The sequence below is a fragment of the Oncorhynchus kisutch genome, linkage group LG24 (genome assembly GCF_002021735.2).
Source record: "Oncorhynchus kisutch isolate 150728-3 linkage group LG24, Okis_V2, whole genome shotgun sequence".
NCBI classification, from domain to species: domain Eukaryota; kingdom Metazoa; phylum Chordata; class Actinopteri; order Salmoniformes; family Salmonidae; genus Oncorhynchus; species Oncorhynchus kisutch.
Genome location: NC_034197.2, coordinates 40,779,623 through 40,792,472, shown reverse-complemented (window position 1 = coordinate 40,792,472; position 12,850 = coordinate 40,779,623). Strand labels below are relative to the sequence as shown.

At 46.2% G+C, this 12,850-nt stretch overlaps 1 long non-coding RNA gene across 1 annotated transcript in view; it reads right to left on the bottom strand.

Annotated features, from left to right (window-relative positions):
• Positions 1-11,522, bottom strand: part of LOC109885099 (uncharacterized) — a 15,940-nt gene extending 4,418 nt beyond the window's left edge. Inside the window, exons 1-3 of the long non-coding RNA XR_002254492.2 lie at positions 11,243-11,522; positions 7,826-8,131; positions 7,623-7,743 (exon numbers count right to left, since the gene is read on the bottom strand). This is a non-coding gene — a long non-coding RNA (uncharacterized LOC109885099). The remainder of the gene's footprint in view (positions 1-7,622; positions 7,744-7,825; positions 8,132-11,242) is intronic.
• Positions 11,523-12,850: the final 1,328 nt, after the last annotated feature.

Sequence of the window (12,850 nt, the reverse complement as noted above, 5' to 3'; positions counted from 1 at the left end):
GTATAGTTTTAACTTTTTTAAAATCTGTTTTTAACTAGGCAAGTCAGTTAAGAACAAATTCTTATTTTCAATGACGGCCTACCAGGGAACAGTGGGTTAACTGCCTTGTTCAGGAGAAGAACGACAGAACGACAGTCATAACCACTAGGCTACCTGATGCCTGTTTTCTGTGTAGGGTAGTTAAGATTGTTTTCTGTATAGGGTAGTTAAGACTGTTATCTGTATAGGGTAGTTAAGATTGTTATCTGTACAGGGTAGTTAAGATTGTTATCTGTATAGGGTAGTTATTAAGACTGTTTTCTGTATAGGGTATAGTTTTGTGGCTTGGTTCATCACCCTGGGTTACCCACAACTGGGTTAACTAATATCGGTGTGTATTTGTTTTGGTTGACAGGGAACTATGAACCTTCTAGAAGCGTCCTGTGAGTCACAGTTCAACGTGTTCTATGGGAGCTGGGTCAGAAGGGTTAAAATACACGTGCCGTTTTCAGGGAACTATGAGCTGTCACAACAACCCCGTGGCAGTTTCTTTCTTGTCCTTATTTCTAAAGTCAGTAGGTGTGACGTTTGTTGTCGTAACTATGCATAGGGCTGTGACGGTCATGAAAATTTGTCAAGTAAATAACTGGTCGGTCTCACGGTTGTTGACCGTTAATTAACATAAACACATTTAGCATCTCCTGGCTTCCACACATGGCTTACAAGCCACTGATGCAGACTTTTGGGAACATCTACGTTTTAAAAAGTCTAATATATATGTTTAATACAGCCTAAACCATCACAATAAATACATTATTTATTTTTGACAGGTCTAAAGAAACATGATATGAAGAAAATGTGGCCTATTTCAGAAGAACAGAATAGCACACTCAGAGTTGTCCTTATGTCAGGTCCTGATCTGAATTGTCACATGGCTGTGGGTGACTGTGGGTGACTTTCTCTCTCTCTGTCTCTCTCTCTCTCTCTGTCTTTCTCTCTCTCTCTCTGTCTCTCTCTCTCTGTCCCTCTCTCTGTCTCTCTCTCTGTCTCTCTCTCTGTCTCCCTCTTTCTCTCTCCCTCTTTCTCTCTCTCTCTTTCTCTCTCTCTCTCTCTCCCTCTTTCTCTTTCTCTCCCTCTTTCTCTCTCCCTGTCTCTCTCTCTCTCTCTCTGTCTGTCTCTCTCTCTCTCTCTCTCTCTCTCTCTCTCTCTCTCTCTCTCTCTCTCTCTCTCTCTCTCTCTCTCTCTCTCTCTCTCTCTCTCTCTCTCTCTCTCTCGCTCTCCCTCCCTCTCTGTCTCTTTCTTTGTCTCTGTCTCTCTCTCTCTCTCGCTCTCTCTCTCTCTCTCTCTCTCTGTCTCTCTCTCTCTCTCTCTCTCTCTCTCTCTCTCTGTCTCTCACCCTCTCTCTCTCTCTCTCTCTCTCTCTCTCTCTCTCTCTCGCTCTCCCTCCCTCTCTGTCTCTTTCTTTGTCTCTGTCTCTCTCTCTCTCTCGCTCTCTCTGTCTCTCTCTCCCTCTGTCTCTCTCTCTCTCTCTGTCTCTCTCTCTCTCTCTGTCTCTTGCCCTCTCTGTCTCTGTCTCTCTCTCTCTCTCTCTTTCTCTCTCTCTGTCTCTCTCTCTCAGATACCGATAAGCTTTATTTGCATAAATGACAAGACCACTGTTGCTAAAGCGAAGTAAGATAATGATATCAACAATAACAGTACCAAATTGATAATATGAATGGTCATTAGAGAAAGATAAATATATACACTGAGTGTAAAAAACATTAAGAACACCTTCCAAATATTGAGTTGGTTTTTGAAGTGGGGAGACCTATCCTTTTTTAAATGTATTTTTTATTTTTGTATCTAGTTGGATAAACACTCCAAACAGCCTACCTGACCGCTTGGAGGCGTCCCCAAGGTCCTAAAGCACATCGTTGCTTCGTTTTATATCACATTCCAATTATAAACCCAGTGAAAGTTGCGCCCCTGCCCACTACCATACCACATTCAAAGGAAATTCAATATTTAGTCTTTCCCATTCACCATCATAATGGCACACAGACACAATCCATGACTCAATTGTCTCAAGGCTTTAAAGATCCCTCTTTAACCTGTCTCCTCCCCTTTAACAAGTGACAATAAGGGATCATAGCTTTCACCTGGATTCACCTGGTCAGTCAATGTCATGGAAAGAGCAGGTGTTCCTAATGTTTTGTACACTCAGTGTTTATACATATGTACAAAACATTTGGAAAATATAAATATAAAATATGTATATAATAATGTAATCGAAAAAGCACTTTTCTCTCTCTCATCTCTCTCTCTTTCCTGTCTCATTCCTCAGTCCTAGTCATCTTTCTGCAAACAATGGCAGCTATATGTTCCACACCAACTATACACTGTCATATCAGATGTGTTCTACACTGTCAGATCAGATGTGTTATACACTGTCAGATCAGATGTGTTCTACACTGTCAGATCAGATGTGTTCTACACCAACTACACTATACACTGTCAGATCAGATGTGTTATACACTGTCAGATCAGATGTGTTCTACACTGTCATATCAGATGTGTTCTACACTGTCAGATCAGATGTGTTCTACACCAACTACACTATACACTGTCATATCAGATGTGTTCTACACTGTCAGATCAGATGTGTTCTGTGTTCTACACTGTCAGATCAGATGTGTTCTACACTGTCAGATCAGATGTGTTCTACACTGTCAGATCAGATGTGTTCTACACTGTCAGATCAGATGTGTTCTACACTGTCAGATCAGATGTGTTCTACGCTGTCAGATCAGATGTGTTCTACACTGTCAGATCAGATGTGTTCTACACTGTCAGATCAGATGTGTTCTACACTGTCAGATCAGATGTTGTCTCCCCTTACTCAAGATGATACTTATCCTTTGTTTGTTATTTAACTGGGCAAGTCAGTTAAGAACAACAAATGATCTACAATGACATGCTACCATGAAACAGTGGGTTAACTGCCTTGATCATGGGAAGAGAGGAAATATTTTTACATTGTCAGCTGAGGGATTCAATCCAGCAACCTTTCGGTTACTGGCCCAACGCTCTAACCACTAGGCTACCTGCTGGTTACTGGCCCAACACTCTCTAACCACTAGGCTACCTACTGGTTACTGGCCCAACACTATCTAACCACTAGGCTACCTGCTGGTTACTGGCCCAACGCTCTCTAACCACTAGGCTACCTGCTGGTTACTGGCCCAACAATCTAACCACTAGGCTACCTGCTGGTTACTGGCCCAACGCTCTCTAACCACTAGGCTACCTGCTGGTTACTGGCCCAACGCTCTAACCACTAGGCTACCTGCTGGTTACTGGCCCAACGCTCTCTAACCACTAGGCTAACTGCTGGTTACTGGCCCAACGCTCTCTAACCACTAAGCTACCTGCTGGTTACTGGCCCAACGCTCTCTAACCACTAGGCTACATGCTGGTTACTGGCCCAACGCTCTCTAACCACTAGGCTACCTGCTGGTTACTGGCCCAACGCTCTCTAACCACTAGGCTACCTGCTGGTTACTGGCCCAACACTCTCTAACCACTAGGCTACCTGCTGGTTACTGGCCCAACGCTCTAACCACTAGGCTACCTGCTGGTTACTGGCCCAACGCTCTCTAACCACTAGGCTACCTGCTGGTTACTGGCCCAACGCTCTAACCACTAGGCTACCTGCTGGTTACTGGCCCAACGCTCTCTAACCACTAGGCTACCTGCTGGTTACTGGCCCAACGCTCTAACCACTAGGCTACCTGCTGGTTACTGGCCCAACGCTCTCTAACTACTAGGCTACCTGCTGGTTACTGGCCCAACGCTCTAACCACTAGGCTACCTGCTGGTTACTGGCCCAACGCTCTCTAACCACTAGGCTACCTGCTGGTTACTGGCCCAACGCTCTCTAACCACTAGGCTACCTGCTGGTTACTGGCCCAACGCTCTCTAACCACTAGGCTACCTGCTGGTTACTGGCCCAACGCTCTCTAACCACTAGGCTGCCTGCTGGTTACTGGCCCAACGCTCTCTAACCACTAGGCTACCTGCTGGTTATTGGCCCAACGCTCTCTAACCACTAGGCTACCTGCTGGTTACTGGCCCAACGCTCTAACCACTAGGCTACCTGCTGGTTACTGGCCCAACGCTCTCTAACCACTAGGCTACCTGCTGGTTACTGGCCCAACGCTCTAACCACTAGGCTACCTGCTGGTTACTGTCCCAACGCTCTCTAACCACTAGGCTGCCTGCTGGTTACTGGCCCAACGCTCTCTAACCACTAGGCTACCTGCTGGTTACTGGCCCAACGCTCTCTAACCACTAGGCTACCTGCTGGTTACTGGCCCAACGCTCTCTAACCACTAGGCTACCTGCTGGTTACTGGCCCAATGCTCTCTAACCACTAGGCTACCTGCTGGTTACTGGCCCAACGCTCTCTAACCACTAGGCTGCCTGCTGGTTACTGGCCCAACGCTCTCTAACCACTAGGCTACCTGCTGGTTACTGGCCCAACGCTCTCTAACCACTAGGCTACCTGCTGGTTACTGGCCCAACGCTCTCTAACCACTAGGCTACCTACTGGTTACTGGCCCAACGCTCTCTAACCACTAGGCTACCTGCTGGTTACTGGCCCAACGCTCTCTAACCACTAGGCTACCTGCTGGTTACTGGCCCAACGCTCTCTAACCACTAGACTACATGCTGGTTATTTGGCCCAACGCTCTCTAACCACTAGGCTACCTGCTGGTTACTGGCCCAACGCTCTAACCACTAGGCTACCTGCTGGTTACTGGCCCAACGCTCTCTAACCACTAGGCTACCTGCTGGTTACTGGCCCAACGCTCTCTAACCACTAGGCTACCTGCTGGTTACTGGCCCAACGCTCTCTAACCACTAGGCTACCTGCTGGTTACTGGCCCAACGCTCTCTAACCACTAGGCTACCTGCTGGTTACTGGCCCAACGCTCTCTAACCACTAGGCTACCTGCTGGTTACTGGCCCAACGCTCTCTAACCACTAGGCTACCTGCTGGTTACTGGCCCAACGCTCTCTAACCACTAGGCTGCCTGCTGGTTACTGGCCCAACGCTCTCTAACCACTAGGCTACCTGCTGGTTATTGGCCCAACGCTCTCTAACCACTAGGCTACCTGCTGGTTACTGGCCCAACACTCTAACCACTAGGCTACCTGCTGGTTACTGGCCCAACGCTCTCTAACCACTAGGCTACCTACTGGTTACTGGCCCAACGCTCTCTAACCACTAGGCTACCTGCTGGTTACTGGCCCAACGCTCTCTAACCACTAGGCTACCTGCTGGTTACTGGCCCAACGCTCTCTAACCACTAGGCTACCTGCTGGTTACTGGCCCAACGCTCTCTAACCACTAGACTACATGCTGGTTACTGGCCCAACGCTCTCTAACCACTAGGCTACCTGCTGGTTACTGGCCCAACGCTCTAACCACTAGGCTACCTGCTGGTTACTGGCCCAACGCTCTCTAACCACTAGGCTACCTGCTGGTTACTGGCCCAACACTCTATCCACTAGGCTACCTGCTGGTTACTGGCCCAACGCTCTCTAACCACTAGGCTACCTGCTGGTTACTGGCCCAACGCTCTCTAACCACTAGGCTACCTGCTGGTTACTGGCCCAACGCTCTCTAACCACTAGGCTATCTGCTGGTTACTGGCCCAACGCTCTCTAACCACTAGTCTATCTGCTGGTTACTGGCCCAACGCTCTCTAACCACTTGGCTACCTGCTGGTTACTGGCCCAATGCTCTCTAACCACTAGGCTACCTGCTGGTTACTGGCCCAACGCTCTCTAACCACTAGGCTACCTGCTGGTTACTGGCCCAACGCTCTCTAACCACTAGGCTACCTGCTGGTTACTGGCCCAACGCTCTCTAACCACTAGGCTACCTGCTGGTTATTGGCCCAACGCTCTCTAACCACTAGGCTACCTGCTGGTTATTGGCCCAACGCTCTCTAACCACTAGGCTACCTGCTGGTTACTGGCCCAACACTCTAACCACTAGGCTACCTGCTGGTTACTGGCCCAACGCTCTCTAACCACTAGGCTACCTACTGGTTACTGGCCCAACGCTCTCTAACCACTAGGCTACCTGCTGGTTACTGGCCCAACGCTCTCTAACCACTAGGCTACCTGCTGGTTACTGGCCCAACTCTCTCTAACCACTAGGCTACCTGCTGGTTACTGGCCCAACGCTCTCTAACCACCAGACTACCTGCTGGTTACTGGCCCAATGCTCTCTAACCACTAGGCTACCTGCTGGTTACTGGCCCAACGCTCTCTAACCACTAGGCTACCTGCTGGTTACTGGCCCAACACTCTCTAACCACTAGGCTACCTGCTGGTTACTGGCCCAACGCTCTAACCACTAGGCTACCTGCTGGTTACTGGCCCAACACTCTCTAACCACTAGGCTACCTGCTGGTTACTGGCCCAACGCTCTAACCACTAGGCTACCTGCTGGTTACTGGCCCAACGCTCTCTAACCACTAGGCTACCTGCTGGTTACTGGCCCAACGCTCTCTAACCACTAGGCTATCTGCTGGTTATTGGCCCAACGCTCTCTAACCACTAGGCTACCTGCTGGTTACTGGCCCAACGCTCTCTAACCACTAGGCTACCTGCTGGTTATTGGCCCAACGCTCTCTAACCACTAGGCTACCTGCTGGTTACTGGCCCAACGCTCTCTAACCACTAGGCTACCTGCTGGTTACTGGCCCAACGCTCTCTAACCACTAGGCTACCTGCTGGTTATTGGCCCAACACTCTCTAACCACTAGGCTACCTGCTGGTTACTGGCCCAACGCTCTCTAACCACTAGGCTACCTGCTGGTTACTGGCCCAACACTCTCTAACCACTAGGCTACCTGCTGGTTACTGGCCCAACGCTCTCTAACCACTAGGCTACCTGCTGGTTACTGGCCCAATGCTCTCTAACCACTAGGCTACCTGCTGGTTATTGGCCCAACACTCTCTAACCACTAGGCTACCTGCTGGTTACTGGCCCAACGCTCTCTAACCACTAGGCTACCTGCTGGTTACTGGCCCAACGCTCTCTAACCACTAGGCTACCTGCTGGTTACTGGCCCAACGCTCTCTAACCACTAGGCTACCTGCTGGTTACTGGCCCAATGCTCTCTAACCACTAGGCTACCTGCTGGTTACTGGCCCAATGCTCTCTAACCACTAGGCTACCACGAATCAACCATGTCCTCATCTTAAAGAAAATTCTGGAAATGATAGAACTGGTCTAATTCTATAAGGAAATGTTGGGTTATGAATGGACAGATCAGGGGATATGAGGAGAAGAACAGGCAGAGGAAAAGAAAATAACAGACATGGGGTTATGAGCTCATTTGGTCAAAAGGCCTTTAAAAAGGACAGGGAGACATGTTACGTAATTACAGGACTTAATGTCTGACCCGAACTACGAGTGCATTCTCTCCAATATCAGTTTTCAGCATTGGTCTTTTCCCATCTGCCTCACCTTGCCTTGTGTTAATAATTCAACAGCTTTACCTCACAGACACACAATTAGCAACCTGTAGACTCATAGTTACCAGAAAACAGAAAACACTGTTGCCTCAGTAACAATCTACCTGCTTGTATCGATTGGTTCAGAGAAAATCCATGGATCCTGATATCACACATCTGATCTGTCGTTGGTTATTGCAGGACTTCCTGTATATTCCGTCTGTAGATGTGTGCTTTTTCCTGTTCCTACATCAAAGGGGAAGATCACTCTTCATTATATTCGACACAAACACACAACAAATAGAACAATTTATAGTGTCTCTCTTACCCAGTGTCTGTCTGGTCCCACCTCGATAGGCATTGTGGTTCCTCTGTGCCCAGCAGTGGAGGTTTGGTGGGAGGAGCTATAGGAGGACGGGCTCGTTGTAATGTCCAGGAATGGACTAAATGAAACAGAGTCAAAGATGTTGTTTCCATAGTTTTGATGTGTTTGATACCATTCCATTTATTCCATTCCAGCCATTCCAATGAGCCTGTCCTCGTATAGCTCCTCCCACCAGCCTCCACTGGGGTCCAGGTAGTTGATAGGTTGTAGAGAATGACGGAGGTTTCACTGTGGGGGGATCCCCTAGAGCTAGGTAGAGGAGCAGAGGGGGGAAAAGTACCGTTGATTCTTTTGTATTTTTGCTCCTTCGTTCTGTCATTCACAAACTTCCCCTTCGCCAACAGACAATAGTGTGTGTGTGTGTGTGTGTGTGTGTGTATGTGTGTGTGTGTGTGTGTCTGTGTGGGTGTGTGGGTGTGTGTGTGTGTGTGTGTGTCTGTGTACCTTCCAGTAGAACAGTAGACTACCATTAAATACTATAGATACCTTCCAGTAGAACAGTAGACTACCATTAAATACTATAGGTACCTTCCAGTAGAACAGTAGACTACCATTAAATACTATAGGTACCTTCCAGTAGAACAGTAGACTACCATTAAATACTATAGGTACCTTCCAGTAGACTACCATTAAATACTATAGTTACCTTCCAGTAGACTACCATTAAATACTATAGTTACCTTCCAGTAGACTACCATTAAATACTATAGTTACCTTCCAGTAGAACAGTAGACTACCATTAAATACTATAGGTACCTTCCAGTAGAACAGTAGACTACCATTAAATACTATAGGTACCTTCCAGTAGAACAGTAGACTACCATTAAATACTATAGGTACCTTCCAGTAGACTACCATTAAATACTATAGTTACCTTCCAGTAGACTACCATTAAATACTATAGTTACCTTCCAGTAGAACAGTAGACTACCATTAAATACTATAGGTACCTTCCAGTAGACTACCATTAAATACTATAGGTACCTTCCAGTAGACTACCATTAAATACTATAGGTACCTTCCAGTAGACTACCATTAAATACTATAGGTACCTTCCAGTAGACTACCATTAAATACTATAGGTACCTTCCAGTAGAACAGTAGACTACCATTAAATACTATAGGTACCTTCCAGTAGAACAGTAGACTACCATTAAGTACGGTACATTCAGAAAGTATTCAGACCTTGTGACTTTTACCACATTTTGTTACGTTACAGCCTTATTCTAAAATGGATTGAATTGTGTTTTTCCCTCATCAATCTACACAGAATACACCATAATAACAACATAGATTTAAAAAATATATTTTTTTGCAAATGTATTCCAAAAAAAAAACTTAAATATCACATTTACATAAGTATTCAGACTCTTTACTCAGTACTGTGTTGAAGCACCTTTGGCAGTGATTACAGCCTCATGTCTTCTTGGGTATGAGTCTACAAGCTTGGCTCACCTGTATTTGGGGAGTTCACCCCCTACCAGCTTGGCACACCTGTATTCAGGGAGTTCACCCCCTACCAGCTTGGCACACCTGTATTTGGGGAGTTTCTCCCATTCTTCTCTGCAGATCCTCTCAAACTCTGTCAGTTTGGATGGGGAGCGTTGCTGCACAGCTATTTTCAGGTCCCTCCAGATATTTTTGAGCGGGTTCAAGTCCGGGCTCTGGCTGGGCCACTCAAGGACATCCAGAGACGTGTCCCGAAGCCACTTCTGCGTTGTCTTGGCTGTGTGCTTAGGGTTGTTGTCCTGTTGGAAGGTGAACCTTTGCCCCAGTCTGAGATCCTGAGCGCTCTGGAGCAGGTTTTCATCAAGGATCTCTCTGTACTTTGCTCCGTTCGTCTTTCCCTTGATCCTGACTAGTCTCCCAGTCCCTGCCACTGAAAAACATCCCCACAGAATGATGCTGCCACCACCATGCTTCACCGAAGGGATGGTGCCAGGTTTCATCTAGACATGACGCTTGGCATTCAGGCCAAATAGTTCAATCTTGTTTCTCATTGTCTGAGAGCCTTTAGATGCCGTTTGGCAAACTCCAAGTGGGCTGTCATGTGCCTTTTACTGAGGAGTGGCTTCCATCTGGCCACTCTACCATAAAGGCCTGATTGGTGGAGTACTGCAGAGATGGTTGTCCTTCTGGAAGGTTCTCCCATCTCCACAGAGGAACTCTGGAGCTCTGTCAGAGTGACCATCAGGTTCTTGGTCACCTCCCTGACCAACGCCCTTCAGTTTGACCGGGCGGCCAGTTCTAGGAAGAGTCTTGGTGATTCCAAACCTCATTTGCTCTGACATGCACTGTCAACTGTGGGACCTTATATAGACAGTTGTGTGCCTTTCCAAATCATGTCCAATCAATTGAATTTACCACAGGTGGACTCCAATCAAGTTGAAGAAACATCTCAAGGATGATCAATGGAAACAGGATCACCTGAACTCAATTTTAAGTCCCATAGCAAAGGGTCTGAATACTTATGTAAATAAGTATAATGATAAATAAATAATTTCAGTTTTTTATTTGTAATAAAATTGCAATCATTTCTAAAAACTTGTTTTCCTTTTGTCGTTAGGATGTATTGTGATGTCATTATGGGGTATTGTGATGTCATTATGGGGTATTGTGATGTCGTTAGGATGTATTGTGATGTCATTATGGGGTATTGTGATGTCATTATGGGGTATTGTGATGTCATTGTGGGGGTATTGTGATGTCATTATGGTGTATTGTGGTGTCATTATGGGGTATTGTGATGTCATTATGGGGTATTGTGATGTCATTGTGGGGGTATTGTGATGTCATTATGGGGTATTGTGATGTCATTATGGGGTATTGTGATGTCGTTAGGGTGTATTGTGATGTCATTATGGGGTATTGTGATGTCATTATGGGGTATTGTGATGTCATTATGGGGTATTGTGATGTCATTATGGGGTATTGTGATGTCATTATGGGGTATTGTGTGTAGATTGAGAAGAGTAAAACATATTGAATCCATTTTAGAATAAGGCTGTAACGTAACAAAATGTGAGAAAAAGTCAATGCGCTGCACTATAGGTACATTCCTGTGGAACAGGAAGTCAATGCGCTGCACTATAGGTACATTCCTGTGGAACAGGAAGTCAATGCGCTGCACTATAGGTACATTCCTGTGGAACAGTAGATTACCATATAAAAAGGGACAGGAATGTGTAACAAACAAATCAAACTATTGTTGTACAAGAATCCCTTTCACCTCTCTTTTCAATCGTGTAGAAGTAAAAGCCAACCAGTTATTTAAGAGACAAACAGTAGATGGTACCGTACAGAATGGCAAGTCTAAAAGAAAATCCAATCAGGAGAATGACTATTAAACAACACACTTACCAGTAAAACAGTGTTATGACTGAGGTCAGAGTATAGACTGGGTACAGCTGAACATCCAGGGTCCTGTTCTGGTCCAGTCAACTGCTAATGTTGAGAGCCACCCTGCTGGTCTGATTACTCTCTCTCTGAGGGTGACTTCACACAGGTCAGTGTGAAACTGTTGACCACAGGGCACAAAGGCTCTCTCCTTCCTCAGCCTGGCAAGCCGGTACAAGTCAAGGCATGTTCCAGCTTGCACGACTCAGTTTCAGCCCAGGCAGCCCCCATCTGAGAGAATCTATTCACACAAGCCACAGGGGAGGAGGAGAGGGGGGGGGAAACATGACTCAGGATGCATTTATACCGTATGGTTATAAAACAACATGCAGCATATCACAAATATAGACACACACATAAAGAAACTACATCAGTTGAAGGAAAAATAACATCTCTGGAAGGAGCTTCTTAGCTGACATGTATATTGACATGTATATTGTGTTATAAAAATGTATGACGTATCGTTAGATTATAACGTTGATTTACTTCTTCCCCTTCAGATAGGTTTCACTTTCATTTCTCCTTTTCTCTTAGTTGTGTTAGTTTTGCACCATCTAGTGGAATGACTGCAGTGGAGGTCACTCACTGCATAGGATATACAGTACTTTACGGAGCAGCTGGTTCAGCTCTTACGTTTCCAGAAAAACATGCACACACTGTAGGCTATCTTCAACGACCAGTAGCTACAGCAATTATAGATTGTTTGGCAAAAAAATATGGAATAGCGGTAGAATCTATTTAGTGCAAACTGCATGACTATAGGTCACTGTGTAGGAGACATCTACTCTGTAGTCTTCACTGTGTAGGAGACAACCTACTCTGTAGTCTTCTCTAGGTCACTGTGTAGGAGACATCTACTCTGTAGTCTTCTCTAGGTCACTGTGTAGGAGACATCTACTCTGTAGTCTTCTCTAGGTCACTGTGTAGGAGACATCTACTCTGTAGTCTTCTCTAGGTCACTGTGTAGGAGACATCTACTCTGTAGTCTTCTCTAGGTCACTGTGTAGGAGACACCTACTCTGTAGTCTTCTCTAGGTCACTGTGTAGGAGACACATACTCTGTAGTCTTCTCTAGGTCACTGTGTAGGAGACATCTACTCTGTAGTCTTCTCTAGGTCACTGTGTAGGAGACACCTACTCTGTAGTCTTCTCTAGGTCACTGTGTAGGAGACAACCTACTCTGTAGTCTTCTCTAGGTCACTGTGTAGGAGACATCTACTCTGTAGTCTTCTCTAGGTCACTGTGTGTAGGAGACATCTACTCTGTAGTCTTCTCTAGGTCACTGTGTAGGAGACACCTACTCTGTAGTCTTTTCTAGGTCACTGTGTAGGAGACACCTACTCTGTAGTCTTCACTGTGTAGGAAACACCTACTCTGTAGTCTTTTCTAGGTCACTGTGTAGGAGACACCTACTCTGTAGTCTTCTCTAGGTCACTGTGTAGGATACATCTACTCTGTAGTTACAACTCTGCAGATGACGGACTTTAACGACCTTCATAATCTTGTTTAAATATCCGGAAGGCTTCTGTTTTTGGGCGGCAAGGGATCCTAGTTGTTCGAGCCTTGGGCTAG